Genomic DNA, 19,263 nt, shown 5'->3' with positions numbered 1-19,263 from the left:
TTTCATGGTTTCCTCCTTTCTGTTGAAATTGTCCACATGCTTGTGGATTTCAATGGCTTCTCTGTGTAGTCTGACATGGTGGTTGTGAGAGTGGTCCAGCATTTCTGGGTTCTCAAATAATATGCTGTGTCCAGGTTGGTTCATCAGGTGCTCTGCTATGGCTGATTTCTCTGGTTGAAGTAGTCTGCAGTGCCTTTCATGTTCCTTGATTCGTGTTTGGGCAATATTGTGTTTGGTGGTCCCTATGTAGACTTGTCCACAGCTGCATGGTACACAGTAGACTCCTGCAGAAGTGAGAGGATCCCTCTTGTCCTCAAGTTGGTCATACCACAGATATATAAACCCTTTTTCCTAGTTCCAACAGACCTCACTACCTCTGAGGATGCTTGCCATAGATGCAGGTGAAACGTCAGGAGAGAATGCCTCTAGACCATGGCCATATAGCCCGAAAAAACCCTACAACAACCTTGTCATTCTTTTGTTCATAAGCTCATTGACTATGTTTATTCATTGCCTTTGCAAAAAACCTCTCAAACCAGGAAAATGGGGAAAAATAATAAAAAACAATTAAAATCTAAAGTATGTAAATGGTGCTGAGTGCAAAATACTGTATTGTTAATGAACATTACTCCTTGGCTTGCCTCCATGAATGTGCCAAACAAGTGAAGTTTGGATTTTTTTCTCTCTGTTTATTTCTGACATCAGTAGCATTGAAAGGAAAAGGCTACATTGACTTGAATGCGCATTTCGATTTACAAACTGCTCTCTTCCACTTTTCTTGATAGCATCCACAACATGCAGAAGTGACACGCTGGAGAATAAAAGGTGCTCTCCACCAAGCGAATGAGGCTGTTCAAGGCACTTCATCATCTTCAAGGGTACCGGTGGCTTTCATCCCATTTCAGATCCCAGAGGTGGGCCCAACCAAGTTCATAAACTATATCGGGCTGAAATAATCACTCACCCAGCCAATCTAACCTCATCTCTCAAAGGGCGTGTGATTTACAGCCTTTAACTCAAAGGATGCAGATTTCTTCCGCAGACTTGTGTACCAACTCTCCTCTTGGAAGCTGCTCTCTGTTTTTGTCCCATAGAATCCTTGATGCCTGTCATTTCATTACACTTACATCTTTATCTTCACCTTCCTTTGTCATTCCTCCCTGTTTCTCAGTCCTGTATTGCTTTGAATATTGGGCACAGGGTTTGGATGCAAAGAGACATAATTGAAAACAAGTACAAAAATGCTAAAGTGTTGGGTTCTCTGTATTTTATGAAGCTTCCTGGGCAAACTTCGGTTAGACCCTCTTCTCAGCTTAGCCTATGTTTCTGGGTTGTTATGAGAACTAAATTGGGGCAAGTAGCCTCCAGTGGTGCTACAGGTTAAACCGCTGAGCTGCTGAACTTGCTGACTGGTTTGAATCCAGAGAGCGAGTGAGCTCCCACTGTTAGCCCCAGCTTTTGCCAACCTAGTAGTTTGAAAACATGTAAATGTGAGTAGATCAACAGCTACCACTTCAGCAGGAAGGTAATGGTGCTCCATGCTGGCCTCATGACCTTGGAGGTGCCTACGGACAATGCTGGCTCTTCGGCTTAGAAATGAAAATGAGCATCAACCCAGAGATTTGGACATGACTGGACTTAATGTCAGGGGAAAACGTTTGCCTTACCTAACCTAGGACCATGTGTGCTACCTTGAACTGCTTGGGCTCAAGGTGGGTTGAAAAAAAGAATGATTGCTGCTGTTGCTACTGTTGCTGCATTATTTATAGAAATAGAAATCATAATAATTTATGATTTCTATTTATTACCTCACTACCTCTGAGGATGCTTGCCATGGATGCAGGCAAAACATCAGGAGAGAATGCCTCTAGAACATGGCCATATAGACCCAATCATAATAATAGTTTTATTCATTTATATCCTGCCTTTCCCCAACAGTGGGATTCAAGTTGGCAAACAGAATATTAAAGCCAGAACAGATTAAATATTTCACTTCAAAAATGGGGTTTAAAGGCAAATAAACAATATGTAGAAATAGACATTCGACACAGAAGAGATTGTCATCAGCTTTTATTAAAAGCCAAGTTTCTAGCACTTATGAGTTACAATGAGATCTCTGAAGGCAGATAGGCAGTGTCTATTTTTTATCATGTCAGAAGTGACTTGAGAAACTGCAAGTGGCTTCTAGTGTGAGAGAACTGGCCATCTGCAGAGATGTTGCCCAGGGGATGCCCGGATGTGTTACCATCCTGTGGGAGGCTTCTCTCATGTCCCTGCATGGGAAGCTGGAGCCAACAGATGGCAGCTCACACCATCTCACGGATTCAAACCGCTGATCTTCAGGTCAGCAGTTCAGCTGGCACAAGGGTGTAAACCATTGCACCATCATGGTTCCTAATGTCTGGTAAAATCTCATAGCTTGTGGTTGTGAGATTATATTATATAAACTTTTTACAGGGTTATTGTAGGTTTTTTTGATTGTATGGCCATGTTCTAGAAGCATTCTCTCCTGATGTTTCGCCTGCATCTGTGGCAGGCATCCTCAGAGGTTTTGAGGTCTGTTGGAAACTAGGAAAATTGGGTTTATATATCTGTGGAATGTCCAGAGTGGGAGAAAGAACTCTTGTCTATTGGAGCTAGGTGTGAATGTGCCTTGATTAGCATTTGATGGTCTGACAGTTTTTAGGCATGCCTTGTTACTGCCTGGGGGAATTCTTTGTTGAGAGGTGATTAGCTGTTCCTGATGGTTTCTACTCTTTTTACAGTTCAGAGCTTAAACTCTCAGGAACTATGGGGTAATCCAAAGGTTTTCATTCTCCTAGTTCCCATTATTTCTATTTCAGGCATACACTTATTTTAAAAATCTTTTCTAAGATAGGAAGAGGTGGGCAGCATTTTGATTTAGCCAATATCTGAATACAAAATGGATTCCTTAGCATCCTAGACCTTTTGTTAGTGATAAAGGAATGTTATTGCTTCCTATCTCCACACTATTTAAAATGTTTGTAGGCAAGAGGAAATAACATTTGTCTCTAAAATTTGAACCACTTTTCAATAGCTACCATAAAAAAGTAAAGGTAAAGGTTTTCCCCTGACATTAAGTCTAGTCGTTTCCAACTCTGGGGGTTGGTGCTCAATTCCATTTCTAAGCCGAAGAGCCAACATTGTCCATAGATACCTCCTAGGTCATGTGCCCAGCATGACTGCATGGAGCGCCATTACCGCATATTACAATCTATATAAATAAAAATGTAATGTTAGTTTGTAGAATTAACAGAACTCAAAAACCACTGGACAAATTGACACCAAATTTGGACACAAGACACCTAACAACCCAATGTATGTCCTTCACTCAAAAAAACTGATTTTGTCATTTCAGAGTTGTAGTTGCTGGGATTTATAGTTCACTACAATCAAAGAGCATTCTGAACCCCACCAATGATGGAATTGAACCAAACTTGGCACACAGTTCTCCCATGACCAACAGAAAATACTGGAAGGGTTTGGTGGGCAGTGTCCTTTAGTTTTGGAGTTGTAGTTCACCTACATCCAGAGATCACTGTGAACTCAAACAATGATGGATCTGGACCAAACTCCACACGAATACTCAATATGCCCAAATATGAACAGTGGTGGAATTTGGGAAAAAATAGAATGTTGTCATGTGGGAGTTGTAGTTGCTGGGATTTATAGTTCACCTACAATCACAGAGCATTCTGAACCCCACCAACGATAGAATTGGGCCAAACCTCCCACACAGAACCCCCATTTGGGCCACAGCAACGCATGGCAGGGGATGGCTAGTGTTTATTTCTAAAATGCTTCTTGGCTATTTATATATAGATAAATTCATTTATACAAATACTCAATTTATATAAAAGCATATTCAGATGGCTGAACACAGCTTTCCTCAATCAACCCAGGGCTCTTCCAGCTGCTGACTGGGGATGATGGGAGTTGTAGTCTTCCATGGACAGAGGCTTCCAGGTTAGAGAAGAATGATTTAGCAGATGACAGCTATTTTGCATGCACGTGGGTGGCTATTAAAAAAGGAAAGCAAGCATGCATTGCTGTGTGTGATTTTTATCTCTCAGGCAGGTAGGATGTCTTTTACACACCGCACACACACACACACAAACTCTGGCCTCCCTGCTTGGCTATCCCAGACGCCATTAGACATAACTCAACAGACGATTTCATAAACCTACTTAAGAATGTAAAAGTTTGATAATAATTCCCGTATTATTAACCCTCCCACCCTTGTAAATTTTATGGGCTGGGAGCTACGGGGGTGCAAGGGGGGTTAAGGGAGGGGAGGAGGGGAACGGAGGCGCGGCCGTGGGGACGGGACTCCACAGCTGTGATTCATTCTGCTGTCAGTCTGGGTCATATTTATTAATAGTCCTAATGCGGGAAGCAATAAAGGAAGAGAGAAATTCTATTAATTAAATCATTGTTATAATTAACTTTCATTAAAGGAAAATCAATAAAGAGGAGCCTGGATTGAAATAGTGCCCATCCATTATGGCCGATTTTACTGGAATGCATTCAGGACCTGCTATATATTATAGGGCTGGCGGGGGCAGAAAGGAAAGGGGGGGATGAGAGCTAGCAGGGCTGCGAGAAGGGGGCTATGTCACAGCCGACTGATTTAAAGAGCCCAGCTCTTTTTCTATGTGTGTGGGTGAGTGTCCCTGTCTGGATTGGAGGCAGGTCCATATAAGATGCGTTGCTTTCTGGAATCGAAGCAAGTGTGTGTGTGTGTGTATATGTATACCACTGAAAGCATATGGGAATGGGTACACAACCATATGCTGAACCAGAATGAGAGAGCAGACATATTTATTGGAACTGGATACGTGAGAAAAGGCAAAACCTCACACCATTACTGATCCTTAGGGATTATGGAGAGAGAGAGAAAAACACATGTTTTATGTGCACTGCATGAGAGAATGCATCTTTGTGGGCTCCTGTCTCAGGGATGTAAATGGGCGCAATAGATCTACATGCTGTCCTGTTTTGTCACGGCTGTGCGAGCCCTTCAAGGTGTTATGCGAAACAGCCTTGGCGGGATTGCAATTCAATGGGAGTAGCTCCATAATGAGAACAGAGAGCAGGTGACAGGTTCAGGACCTCGGAGAGCTCCTTGGGAAGCCAGATGCAAAAAGATCAAATGGGCCCCACCATAGCAGGGTCATTTGGAGAGATCTACTTGTCAGGAAAAGACTGTGGATTGGGGTGTCATTGAAAACTCTCACATTAGTCCCTGTAATACAGGGGTCCTCAAACTTTTTAAACAGAAGGCCAGGTCACAGTCCCTCAAACTGTTGGAGGGCCGGATTATAATTTGAAAAAAACATGAATGAATTCCTATGCACACTGCACATATCTTATTTGTAGTGCAAATAAGAGAAAAACAATACAATAATTAAAATCAAAACAATACAATAATTAAAATGAAGAACAATTTAAAAATATATAAACTTATTAGTATTTCAATGGGAAGTGTGGGCCTGCTTTTGGCTGATGAGATAGGATTGTTGTTGTCATTGTGTGCTTTCAAGTCATTTCAGATTTAGGTTGACCCTTAGCGAGGGCCGGGTAAATGACCTTGGAGAGCTGCATCCGGCCCCCGGGCCTTAGTTTGAGGACCCTTGCTGTAATATCTCTGTGGGGATACAATGGAGAACAGTTTGTGGAACAGGTAGTCCGCTACAGGTCCCTCTCCATATCTGCTGTAACAAGAATTGCAGAGATCTTCTAAATATAGAACTGGGGCTAGCATTGTATAGTGTTTTCAGCACTGGAGCCCTTGGTGTCGCAATGGGTTAAACCTTTGTGCCGGCAGGACTGAAGATCAACAGGTTGTAGGTTCGAATCTGGCGAGAGTGCAGATGAGCTCCCTCTGTCAGCTCCAGCTCCCCATGCAGAGACATGAGAGAAGCCTCCCATAAGGATGGTAAAACATCAAAACATCTGGGCGTCCCCTGGGCAATGTCTTTGCTGACCGCCAATTCTCTCACACCAGAAGCGACTTGCAGTTTCTCAAGTTGCTTCTGACACACACACGCACAAAGCATTGGAGACCAGAGTTCAAATTCCTGTTCAGCCACTGGATGGGCCAGGGCAAGTCACACTCCCTTAGCTTTGGAAGAAGGCAAAGGGTTAGGGTTAGAGACTGCACCTTTCAGTACATCAAACACATACATACACATGCTATCTGCCGCTCCGAGTCCCTTGGAGAGATGGTGGCGGGGTATAAATAAAGTTTTATCATCATCATCAGTATTACTACTTCTGTATACATTTTATGTTGCTACTAGTGTATATAACCAGTGTTGCCAAAATTTGCCTTTTCTTGGTAACTTTCTCTTTCCTTCCTTTTCTTTTCTTGTATTTCTTCTTACACCTTCCCTGCTCTTCTTTTGTTCTTTAATTCATTCATTTCTTTCCCTTTTCTTGTCCTTATTTTCTCTTTCCTTCTTTTTCTTTCTTAACTCCTTTTTTTGTCCTTTCCTGCCTTTCTTTCAATCCTCTTCTTTCTCTTTCTTTCCATCCCTTTCCCAATTTATTTTGTCTTCTTTCATCCATCCTTTTATTGGAAGTCACAGTCTTTTAGCCTCAGAACAAGGCACACACACACACACCAGTTCCAAAATACAAATCTTCATTAAATTGCTCCCTTATGTCTGACTGTGGCCTTCTGGACATGGTTGTAGGCTTCATGGTGCAACCATTTTGTCTAACACTAGCTAATCCTTTCTATATATCTATATATATCTATATCTATCTATATCTATCTATCTATCTATCTATCTATCTATCTATCTATACATATATATATACGCACACACGCACACAAACTATATACAAAATATATACATACTGCCTTCTTGTGGTTGCAACCGAGTTCTACATATATATATTTTACTTTTTGTGTCCCTTGCCCCAAAATGTGGTGGCTTTTGTAGTTGAAACCTCACAATGATTTTAGGTTTGGTGATAAAGGGCATGTGTGCCAAGTTTGGTTCCGATCCATCAAACCATATAGAAGTACTTGTGGTACAAACCAACCAACCAACCGATATAAATACAGAGTTTGACTTGATACATACAGAGTTTGACTTAGAGATATTGGTATTAGTCTATTTTACATGAAATGTTAGCATTTTACTGCTTTTTAAAAATGGCCTTAAGCTGTATTATTGTGAATCACTGAGAGAATACCTTGTTTCTATAGGATAGAGACACATTATACATAAAACAAATACAGTAGCCTCTCAGCACCCATGGGGATAGGTAGATGCCAGATAAATGAAGTTTCTGGTTGCTTGAGAGTTACTATTAATATAGGCCTAATACTATATAGCCCACTATAACATACCACAAATTCTGTATCAACTTAATATTAGTATTGAAATGCAGTCATTAAAAGCAAATTAAGACAACTACAGACATAACTTAAAGTAACAGTTTTATTGTACTGTAAAAACATCCTTATGAATGCAATATTCAATTTCAGTTAATTTTTACTGGCTGCTTGAGAGTTCTGGTTGCTTGAGTTCCCGTTAACTGAGAGTATAAAGTAAATACTTACAAGGCAGGTTTCATGGAATTCAGTGGGATTTCTTTTGAAACAGCATGACAGATTCCTTTGTGAGTTAGCTGGTTGTGTACTTTTTGGCAAAACGCCTGAAATGTTGAGCCAATCAAATACCCCATATGTGTTCCCTTTCTCTGATTGGTTACTGGAGCTCAAGGCACATTGTGTTGTCATATACTAGTTTGGTATCCCCGTAACCCAAGATACAATTACAACTCCTGACCATTGCTCATGGTGATAGGTACTTTAGTTTAATAACATGTGGTGACCCAAAGTTAGGGAAGTGGTCTTGAGTTGAAACTGAAGGGCTGTGGACTGAAAAGCAATTATGACACTTCCAGTTGCCATGTGAAATCGCTGAACAACTAATGAAGGTAAGACACTCTTTCTCACCATTATAAAAAATGTTTCTGGCCTTAATTAGTTACTATACAATCGAGAACCCAAGGCCAGGCCCATTGGCAACAGTCTTATTTTATCATATGTATGATCAGCATATGGATTCTCACCATTTCACCCAGTAATTTCATCCATCCGGTCTGGATGAGGGCGAACAAACTGAAACTAAATCCAGACAAGATAGAGGTACTCCTGGTCAGTCGCAAGGCCGAACGGGGTATAGGGTTACAGCCTGTGCTGGACGGGGTCGCACTCCCCTTGAAGGCGCAGGTTCGCAGCTTGGGTGTGACCCTGGACTCATCGTTGAGCCTGGACCCCCAGGTTTCAGCGGTGACCAGGGGAGCATTTGCACAGCTCAGGCTCGTGCGCCAGCTGCGCCCGTATCTCGGGAAGTCTGACTTGGCCACGGTGGTACACGCTCTTGTCACTTCCCGCCTGGACTACTGCAACGCTCTCTACGTGGGGCTGCCCTTGAAGACGGCCCGGAAGGTTCAGCTGGTTCAGCGCGCGGCAGCCATGTTACTAACTGGAGCGGGTGGCAGGGAGCACACAACGCCCTTGTTGTCCCAGCTCCACTGGCTGCCGATTTGCTACCGGACCCAATTCAAGGTGCTGGTTTTGGCCTACAAAGCCCTAAACGGTTCCGGCCCAAAATACCTTTCCGACCGCATCTTGGCCTACGAGCCCATGAGGACCTTGAGATCGTCTGGGGAGGCCCTTCTCTCGATCCCGCCTGCCTCACAGGCACGGCTGGCGGGGACGAGGGAGAGGGCCTTCTCGGTGGTGGCCCCCCGGCTGTGGAACACTCTCCCTGCACACATCAGACAGGCGCCTTCCCTCATGTCCTTTCGAAAAAGCCTTAAGACATGGCTGTTCGAGAGGGCATTTAATTAAGTGCTAAACAATACGGTAATGAGAACTGGAATGGAACAAGGAATATGAGACTGGCTATGATTCCACTAAGAGACGAAGCGGATTTTTAGTGTAGTCTGTAATTGTTGTATAGTTTATATGTTGTTGAAACTGGCTTTTTTGTAATTGTCTTTTATGTGTACTGTACACCGCCATGAGTCGGCCTTATGGGCTGAGAATGGCAGTTAATAAGTGCATGAAATAAATAAATAAATAAATAAATAAATAAATAAATAATAGCATCAGGAAGGATTGAATCACACAGTTAAAAGAAGTTGGTTGATTGTCAGTTGAGTTTTTCCAAAGTAGATCGGACCAATCAGAGTTTCTTCCACATTGTACTTGAGTATTTTCATGTAGGGTTATCAGAAGGAAAACTGGGCTGCTATATATTTAACAGTGGTGTGGAAGTGGGAATTGTCACAGGTGATGCTTTTCATACAGCTTTTCATACAGCTTTTCATCTCTGCTCATCTCTGGCTCTAGGGGAGGTGCTCTTCTCCATTGTCTGTAGACTTCTCCTGGTCGTGTGGCTAGCATGACTGTTCAGAGCATCTTTTTGCCTTTTTCCAACACAGCAGTACGTGAGTCGATATAAACGTACCTTTCAAACTGCTAACTACCTAAAAATGCAAATTCCAAAACATCTCAGGGAGGTATTCACTCGAGCCAGATTTGATCAGTTCGAGACAATGGTTAGATACGGGAGATTTAACATCATCCCTTATAATGAACGGAGTTGTATCTGCAGGGCACCTGAAATTGAGGATATAGCACACATATTATTTGATTGCAAATTGTATCAAAAGGTGAGAGACTTCCACCTTGGTCCATATATCAAACAGACAATGTATTGGGATTCTCACATCAGGACAACATATTTTATGTGTGGCCAAGACCAAAAAATAACATATAAAACAGCTCTGTACTTAAGCAAAACAATAAGTCTGAGAACCACATATGTAGGACTGATTGGGGTAAATTGTTGGGGTGATAATGAAATATGATGTATATACTCAGGTTGATCAGTTTATCAGTTTTATCATGTCTTCTCATATTTATTTATTTATTGTATTGCTATAAGTGTCTTATTTTAACTTACTAAAATTAAGACAATTAGGAGTGTGATCGGGTCTTGTCAGGCCTTGTTGTTCTGTTTCTTATTGTGATATGTCCTAAGGGCTAATCAATAAAATTACTACTAATACAGTACCTATTGATCTACTCATATTTGCATGTTTTTGAACTGCTAGGTTGGCAGGAGCTAGGGTTAACAGCAGGAGTTCACCCCATATTGCAGATTTGAACTGCCTACCTTCAGGTCAGCAGTTCAGCAGCACAAGGGTTTAACCCATTGTGCCACTGCAATGGAGCTAGCATTTGGATAAGCTGCTTGTCATGCTCCTTAACTAGGATGATATGGGATATTTGGAGCTGTTGTCTAATAGAACTTCCAAAAAAGTTTTCCAAACATTTCATGTTGGTGACACAGTAATTCAGCAAACCAGAGGTTAAATCAATATCTTATAAGAAATGCGGACACATACATACATTTTAATAATGAAATGTATGCCGACACAACATGAAAATCTTTTTAAAATATATTATTTGTAAGGTAATAACATACATTTCCAAGATTTTTGTCATTTCCCGTTATGTTTGCATGATACACCAACACACTGCAGCCGACACACTCATGTGTCACAGCACACAGTTTGAAAAGCTCTGTTTTAGAGGGACTCTTCTTGACTAGTTCTGAGCTAGGTGCTAAGTCACTTTCCATCAGTTTTGGGATCCCAGAGCATCAGGGACTTAAGCGACTGAGGTATAAGAGGGAGAAAGTGTTGAAAGTAGGATTGTGGCAGCAACTTTTCTTCTTCCTTTTTTTTTTTTTTTTGGCTGCAAGAGAATAATGGCGTGATATATATGTGCGTGCACACATTATCTGTGTGTGAAAAGCAGAATAATGAAAGAACATAACAAGCCAAAGAGCTAAGCAGAATAGGGAGAAAAGAAGACATCAGACAATTTCAGACTTAGATCTTAGAAAATTATATCTTCAAGGGAAGGTGGGTGGGAAGTATGAAGAAAATTGAGATCTGTTTGAGGATGTTGAAGTGATGAAGTGATGGGTTTTAATACAACCTTAAATCCAGTGTGATATCCATTGATCATGCTCCTGTTAACCAGGACAGATATTACTTCTCAGCCCTTAAAATCCTTTGGCCAGCCATCGCAACCAGATTCAGTTGTAAAAAGCCTCTCTTTGTATTGCTGGTGATTTATAATATGCTTCTGTTCCCTAATGTTTGTTTTTTTTTTAAAAGAACTCGGGGCCCTATATCACTACTATTACTATTATGTACTTACTGCCATGGCAACACCATATGGGATATTGAAGTTTGTAGTTTGTTGACACCCAAGAGCACTCTGGCTAAAAATTCAAAATGCCCTTCCTAAACTTCAAATCCCAGGATATCTACATAGAATCATAGAGTTGGAAGGGACCTCATGGGCCATCCAGTCCAACCCCCTGCCAAGAAGCAGGAATATTTCATTCAAAGCACCCCTGACAGATGGCCATCCAGCCTCTGTTTAAAAGCTTCCAAAGAAGGAGCCTCCTCCATTTATACATACTGTGTTGACATGGTAGTTAAAGTGGAATAACAGTACTATAACACTCTAGTGTAATAGCAACTACCGATTAGGGTGGCCAAGTGTTCAAATTTATGGAGGACATTCCTCTGTTTGCAAGCATTATAGGATATATGATCTGAACAGATTAGAGAGATGGGCCAAAACTAACAAAATGAAGCTCAATACTGACAAATGTAAAATACAGAACGGGGGATGTGTGGATCGAGAGCAGTACGTGTGATAAAGGTCTTGGAGTCCTTGTGGACAACAAGTTAAACATGAGCCAAAAACATCATGTGGCGGCAAAAAAAGCCAATGGGATTTTGGCCTGCATAAATAGGAGTATCGTGTCTAGATCCAGGGAAGTTGTGCCGCCCCTCTATTCTGCCTTGGTCAGGCCATATCTGGAATACTGTGTCCAATTCTGGGCACCACAATTGAAGGGAGATGTTGACAAGCTGGAATGTGTCCAGAGGAGGGCGACTAAAATGATCAAGGATCTGGAGAACAAGCCCCCTGAGGCACGGCTTAATGAGCTGGGCATGCTTAGCCTGCAGAAGAAAAGGCTGAGAGAAGACATGATGGCCATGTATAAATATGTGAGGGAAAGTCACAGGGATGAGGTTGCAAGCTTGTTTTCTGCTGCCCTGGAGACTAGAACATGGAACAATGGCTTCAAACTACAGGAAAGGAGATTCTACCTGAACATTAGGAATAACTTCTTGACTGTGAGAGATGTTCAGCAGTGGAACTCTCTGTCCCAGAGTGTGGTGGAGGCTCCTTCTTTGGAGGCTTTTAAGCAGAGGCTGGATGGCCATCTGTCAGCGGTGCTTTGAATGTGATTTTCCTGCTTTTTGGCAGAGGTTGGACTGGATGGCCCACAAGATCTCTTGCAACTCTATGATTCTATTATTCTAGACTGTTATTTGAAAGCAGCATCTGCTTCAGCGATTCCAAACCTCTGATTCTTTATGGGTTTTAGACCTGAGTTCTTAGAATTCCTGACAGTGGGCTAAGCTGGCAGAGGCTTCTGGGAGTCCCAAGTCCCTAGAAGACCAAAGGTTGGGAGTTACTGATCTTCTTGATGTTCTGTCCACTCCAGGTCTCTGTCAAAGAAGAAAAAATAGCTGAAACAATGCATGGGCCTTAAAGCGTCTCATCTTATACTGATGGGAAGCTTCCTGCTATGTCTGTTTGGAAAAACAGATCACAAGCAGGAAGACATAACAGGTTATTATTGTTTTATTATTAAAATTATATTTGTTATTTCTCCGTATTCAAACATACACATTGACAAATGTTATAAAAGCAGTATTTTAATTTTGTTTGTGAGAATAGTAAGAATATTATGATATCTTCATGACCGCATCTCCTCCTATCAACGTGTGGGCTCTAAGATCTGTCAGGAAGGGCTTCCTCTTGGTCCCGCCTCCGTCTTTAGTGTGGTTGGTGGGGGAAAGGGAGAAGGCCTTCTTGGTTGTGGCGCCCAGCTCTGGAACACCCTCCCCAGTGAACTTAGACAAGCCCCTACACAACAACACTTTATCTATTTATTTCCTTCTCACCCCCGGAGGGAGACTCAGGGCAGCCTCACAACAAGCACCATATGATGCCATCACCATCATAAAGCATTCAACAAATATATTAAAAACATTAAAACAATTAATTAAAAACAATTGATTAAACACTTTAGGAAAGAATTAAAGACATGGTTTTTCCAGCAGGCATTTGATAAAGTTTAAACAATAACCAAAACTGATTGCCAATCACTGAGCACTATATATCTACATTCTGTGCATTCAGCTGGGCTGCTATGTTGATTACATGGATCTTTTAACTAATTCTATTTTTAATAGAGGTTGTTTTATCTAATCAATTGGCTGCTGTTTATCTTCCGGTCCCAATTCAAGGTTCAGGTTATCACCTATAAAGCCCTGAACGGTTTGTGACCCGCCTAGCTTCATGACCACATCTCCTGCCACCAACCTGCACAACCTCTCCGATCCTCTGGGGAGGTTCTCCCTTTGCCTCTCCCACTATCACAGACAAGATTAGTGGGAACGAGGGAGAGAGACTTCTCCGCTGTGGTTCCCCATCTTTGGAACTCACTACCTTGTGAGATTAGGCAAGCCCCCTCCTTAGCAGACTTCAAGAAAAATCTGAAAACCTGTTTTTTTTCGATGTGCCTTTGAAGAGTGGCCCTCCACATCAACTGTGTTGCCCTATCTATAGTGTTCCCCTTATGACGTATTTCCTCCCATACTAAACTGAAAGCCTGTCCCCACTGTTTCATTTTCTTGGGCTCCCCTCATTTGCATATCGCCAACTCCTCCCTCACCCAGGGTTTTATCATTTTACTGTTTCCATTTGGCCTGCCCATCCTATTTGATTTTATATTGTGTGAATTTGTTTTACTATTTCATTTTGTTATTGCATTTTATTTTATTTTTTGATATATTTGTTCTGTATTTGAAATTTACTGTGTTGGATTGTGTGAATTTGTATTTTTAAAAGGGCTTGGCCTCATGTTAGCCACCCCGAGTCCCCATTGGGGAGATGGTGGCAGGGTATAAATAAAGATTATTATTATTATTATTATTATTATTATTATTATTATTATTATTATTATTTAATTTTGGGGCTTTTTCCCAGGTAAAGGGGCTAGGAAACTAGATGTTCAACAAAACCTATGGAAATCTACCTAGAAGTAAGTCTTGTTGCATTCAGTGGGCCTTATTTATACCCCATGGCCTAATGTCTTTGTCCTGTCGACATGCATAGGTTAGGTAGCTATGCATAGAATTGTAGCCACAAATCCTAGCCTAATGTGAGTTCACTATGGTTATCCCATATACTCGCCACATAAGATCTAGCTGTGGCTTGGCACCAAGCAGAGTGCCTACTTTGCCTACTTCACAAACTAGTACCATATCTCTGGATGTATTACAGTGGCAGGTTTGTTTCTGTGTTGCTATATAATCTATTATTAATGTTGCTTGGTAGTTTTCTACTACACCCAGCATACTCAGAAACCTTGGCACGTGGCTGAGATTGAAGAGGCCCAGCAGGGCAATTGGGAAGGGATTGGCACAGCCGTTAGAAATGGTCTCAGGTGTCAAATGTGTCTTGTACCCCTTGGCAAAATGGTGGCTTGGGGAATCACTGCTGGTACCAGGACTGGAGGAAGGTGATTGTAAAGCTGCTGTAATTCATCCCAATGCCCCCCTACTGCATGCAGATAAATTTGGAGGAATATTGTATATCACCTGAGCCCTGTCAAAGTCTGACAGGCTTTTTCCTCTCACCCCCTTTACTGCTGGTTTTGCGAAGGTGCTCCAGCCCTGGTCAAAGTCTCCAGCTAGCCCACTGGCTATATTATATGCCTCCTCCATATTGATCCAGAGCGTTTGTAGTTGGGCTGGGCGGGGGGGGGGGGGGGGGTGTGTGCTTAAAGTGAGCCTTTGGTTCTCTCAGACCTTCAGTAAACCACACATTTCATCACCAGCCTTGGAGCATTATTCAAAAGTCTTTTAATCTCTGACAATATTTTTAAGAGCAGTGTCTGATTTTGAACTGAACACTGCCTATAATGGCATTTCAGTATAGATTGTGAATCTGCTCCAGCAGATTTGGCAAGTCTTCTGAGGATTGTGTTTTGGGAGGCAGTGTCTTGCAAAACTTTAAAGTGTTTTATTGGAGACGATAGCAAAAGGTATGTGTACCTATCCCCTGGGTTTTGAAGGCACTATCGCCCTACCATTGGTAGCCATATCAGTGATATAGGAGCCACCACTGCTTAAGCCATGCCAGCTCCCTCCAACTATTGTAGAAGATGTTGCAGGGAGGGTTTCTCCATATTTTCCTCTCATTTTCTCTTTTCACTGATTCCAATGGGAGTGAGAATTACTCTGCCACCCTCAAGGCTGGCATGCCTTGGGGAGAATGAAGGACATGTGGATCCTATGGGTCCAAGCCCAGTTAAACCCTGTTGTGTTCTGTTCTTTCTGCTTCCCTGCTGCCAGTGAAATCCTGCCAATGGGGCTTTCTGCGGGTGCTTAAAGAGCCATCTTAGTCTTCCCACATATTTTAGTATTTTAGTAATTAGCAATTGTACTGTGACTTCTGCCAAATGTCCCATATAATAGGGGGGGAGGGGGTGTTAGTTGTGATAATGAAGTGAGGGAATGACATTCTACTCCTGCTCAGAAGCACAACTCTTAATGCTTAATTGTTTCTCTTGTCCACGTTCTTGCAGGATTAAATTCAGAAGCAAAAAGATCTCCCCAGGACTGGGCTCTGGGAGGAAGTTCTTTCCTAGAAGAGTTTCAGTTTCCATATGTAGCTTGCCCAAATTAAGCTTGGTGATGTCCTTGTCACAGTGAAATGGCCACTGGAATTGTGTCCATAAATTACTGAGTCATAGAATCATAGAATTGGAAGAGACCTCATGGGCCATCCAGTCCAACCCTCTGCCAAGAAGCAGGAAAATCACATCCAAAGCACTCCCAACAGATGGCCATCCAGCCTCTGTTTAAAAAACCTCCAAGGAAGAAGCCTCCATCACACTCTGAGGCAGAGAGTTCCACTGCTGAACAGCTTTCACTGTAAGGAAGCTCTTCCCCATGTTCAGGTGGAATCTCCTTTCCTTGAGTTTGAAGCCATTGTTCCATATCATAGTCTCCAGGGCAGCAGAAAACAAGCCTTCTCCCTCCTCCCTTTGACTTCCCCTCATACATGGCATCAGGTCTACTCTCAGCCTTCTCTTCTGCAGGCTAAGCATGCCCAGCTCTTTAAGTTGCTCCTCATGGGGCTTGTTCTCCAGACCCTCAATCATTTAGTTGCCCTGGACACATTCCAGTTTGTCAACATCTCCCTTGAATAACACGCCTTGTATAACTTGAGTTCCAGCAGGAAGATCATGGTGGCCATGGGAGAACAGTCCTGGGTGTGATCATTTGTTTAGATACAAAACCAAATAAACACACATCCGCCATTCATTATTACAAAGCACATTGTAAGAGAAAAGCCACTTGATTAAAAAATGATGGATATCTGAGAATGGGATCAACAATTGGCACAGCACTGTAGAGCTTGGCGATAGGTACAGGTTGAGCATCCCTCTTCCAGAATTCCAAAATCTCTAATACTAAAAAATCCAAGTTGTCCAGATGGACAGCTGAGACAATGACACCTTTGCTTTTTGATGGTGTATTGTATAAATACTTTGTTCCATGAACAAAATTATTAGAATGTATAAAATTAGTTTTAGGTTATGTTTATATGGTGCATGAGAAACATTTCTTGTTTTGATCCCATTTCCAAGATATCTCATGGTGTGTATATATATGTGAATACAAATATTCCAAAATCCAAAACATTTTTAGTGCTGAATCTTCTGGATAAGGGAGACCCAATCTGTAATACAAACTGAGTGAAAAACAAGAACTGCCCTAGTATAAGGCAAGGGAGGCCATTTGGCCAAAACAATACTGACCCCTTAGTGGAATCCAAGCCATAGGCCATAGTCACTGGGGTGAGGGAGAGAAGAGTTTGCTGCAGCAGGGCCTTCAGGTTTGGAAGATCTCTATTTGCTCAGTGGTTGGGTTCCAGATTCAGCACCCCTTTAATTTATAGGCTTAGCTTTATCGATTCCTTGAATGGTTCTCCCTCTGCATCAATGTTCTTGTTGCTGCTGAAAGTCCAGGTTGTAATACAAACTAACATGGTTTGGAAAGATAGATATCTGTGCAGTGATATCACAGGAAAGATAAAGATCCATGGAGTGTTGTCATAGGCAGAGGCGGCCCTAGGTAATTTTCAACGGTAAGCAAACAGTATTTCCCCCCCCCCCCCCAACCAATCATTGATATATATTTTCTGTGTGCCATATTTGGTTCAATTCCATCATTGGTGGAGTTCAGAATGCTCTTTGATTGTAGGTGAACTATACATCCCAGTAACTACACTTGCTGCACTTGCTTCCTTGTCTGGCCCGCTTTGGGTCTGAAGGCGTGCCTGAAAAACCTGGCGTGTTCACCAAAAGTCACCTCTTCTCCTGACTTTCTCCTCAGCCATTGGGACCGAGAGAGAGAGAGAGAGAGGTGGAGATGCCCACCTTTCCTGAAGGTAGGCACAAAAACAAAGGAGGGAGCGGAGGTGGGAGATACCTCCAGCCAGAGGGGCTCTCTCCCTCTCTCTCTCTTGGTCCCAATGGCTGAAGAGAAAGTCAGGAGAAGAGGCGACTTTTGGTGTGCACACTGGGGTCTTCAGACACGCCTCTGGACCCGAAGCGGGCCAGGCGCAGCGGCTCCGCCCCTGGGCCCACCTGCGGATTGGGGAGAGGAGAGGAGGCGGGTGGAGCGCCGGGGGATCGGGAAAGGGAGCCGGTCATGGGGAAGGGATCTAACGTGGAGAATGATTCAGCGCCAGCTCTGCTCGCACACCCGGTGGCCGGGTAGAGCAAGAACGAGAGGGGCTAGGCGAGGGTCAAGGGCCCGGCCCCTTTGGGAAGAGGATCGCCCGGCAGCAAGGCAAGAAAACCTAGGTGCCCCCTGGACTGCTAGGGCTGTTGTGAGCTGACGGGGCGCTCCTCAAGTGGCGGTCGAGGGGCATTTACAGAGGCGCCTCTCTGCCCCTGGCAAAAAAAGTGTTCTGCGACCGCTTACTTTGCGTAATGGATGAGCCGCCCCTGGTCATAGGAGATATTTATGCAGTGACATCATAACCGCTATCCAATAGATTGCTATGACAGCAGCACAGTTACCTTTCTGGTAACTCAAGGATCTCCAATGGTTGCTGTAAGTGTGTACAGAGATCTTTGGCTATATGTAGGAGCTATAAGACTTTGGTGAGAAAAATTGTCAGCTTCTGATTCTTATCTGACTTAAGAGAATTACACCTTTCAGGCACATCTGAGGATATGGCCAGCAAGTTATTAAAACAGTTTACATCTGTAGAAGAAGTACCCTTGCAGTCATCAGTAGGTATGTTCAGAGGTAAAGTTGTGATCAAACATAATTTGCCTCCAAATGAGAGCACTTATTGAGAGGATGCCTTGGCAACATTGATCATTACTTTACAGGTTTCCTTGGAGAGAAAACATGAGTCAACTGGGTTGTTGTAGGTTTTTCAGGCTGTTTGGCCATGTTCTAGAAGCATTCTCTCCTGTCGTTTTGCCTGCATCTGTGGCAGGCATCCTCAGAGGTTGTGAGGTCCTCGCAACCTCTGAGGATGCCTGCCACAGATGCAGGCGAAATGTAAGGAAAGAATGCTTCTAGAACATGGCCATACAGCCAGAAAAACCTACAACAACCCAGTGATTCTGGCCATGAAAACCTTTGATAATACATGAGTCAACTGTGTGATGTAGTGGTTAAAAAAGCCAATGCAATTCTGGGCTGTATCAACAGGAGTATAGTGTTGAGGGAAGTAGTAGTGCCATTCTCTTCTGCCTTGGTCAGACTTGACCTGGAATTTTGTCTCCAGTTCAAGAAGGGCATCCACAAGCTGGAAGGAGTCCTGATAAGGCTAACTTAGATGATTTATTATTTATTTATTTCACAGTTTTCTATACCGAGCTTCTCAACCTCATTGAGGGACTCATCCCGGTTTCCAGCCATAAAAAACATATACACTCATTAAAATATCATATATCACTATTACAAAAACAACTTTAAAAACACTATATATAAAACTACAGTGGTCAGTCGTCC

Source organism: Anolis sagrei, chromosome 2 (assembly GCF_037176765.1).
Source record: "Anolis sagrei isolate rAnoSag1 chromosome 2, rAnoSag1.mat, whole genome shotgun sequence".
Lineage (NCBI taxonomy): Eukaryota > Metazoa > Chordata > Lepidosauria > Squamata > Dactyloidae > Anolis > Anolis sagrei.
The sequence above is the reverse complement of the archived record's forward strand: the minus strand, read 5'-3'. Positions refer to the sequence as shown.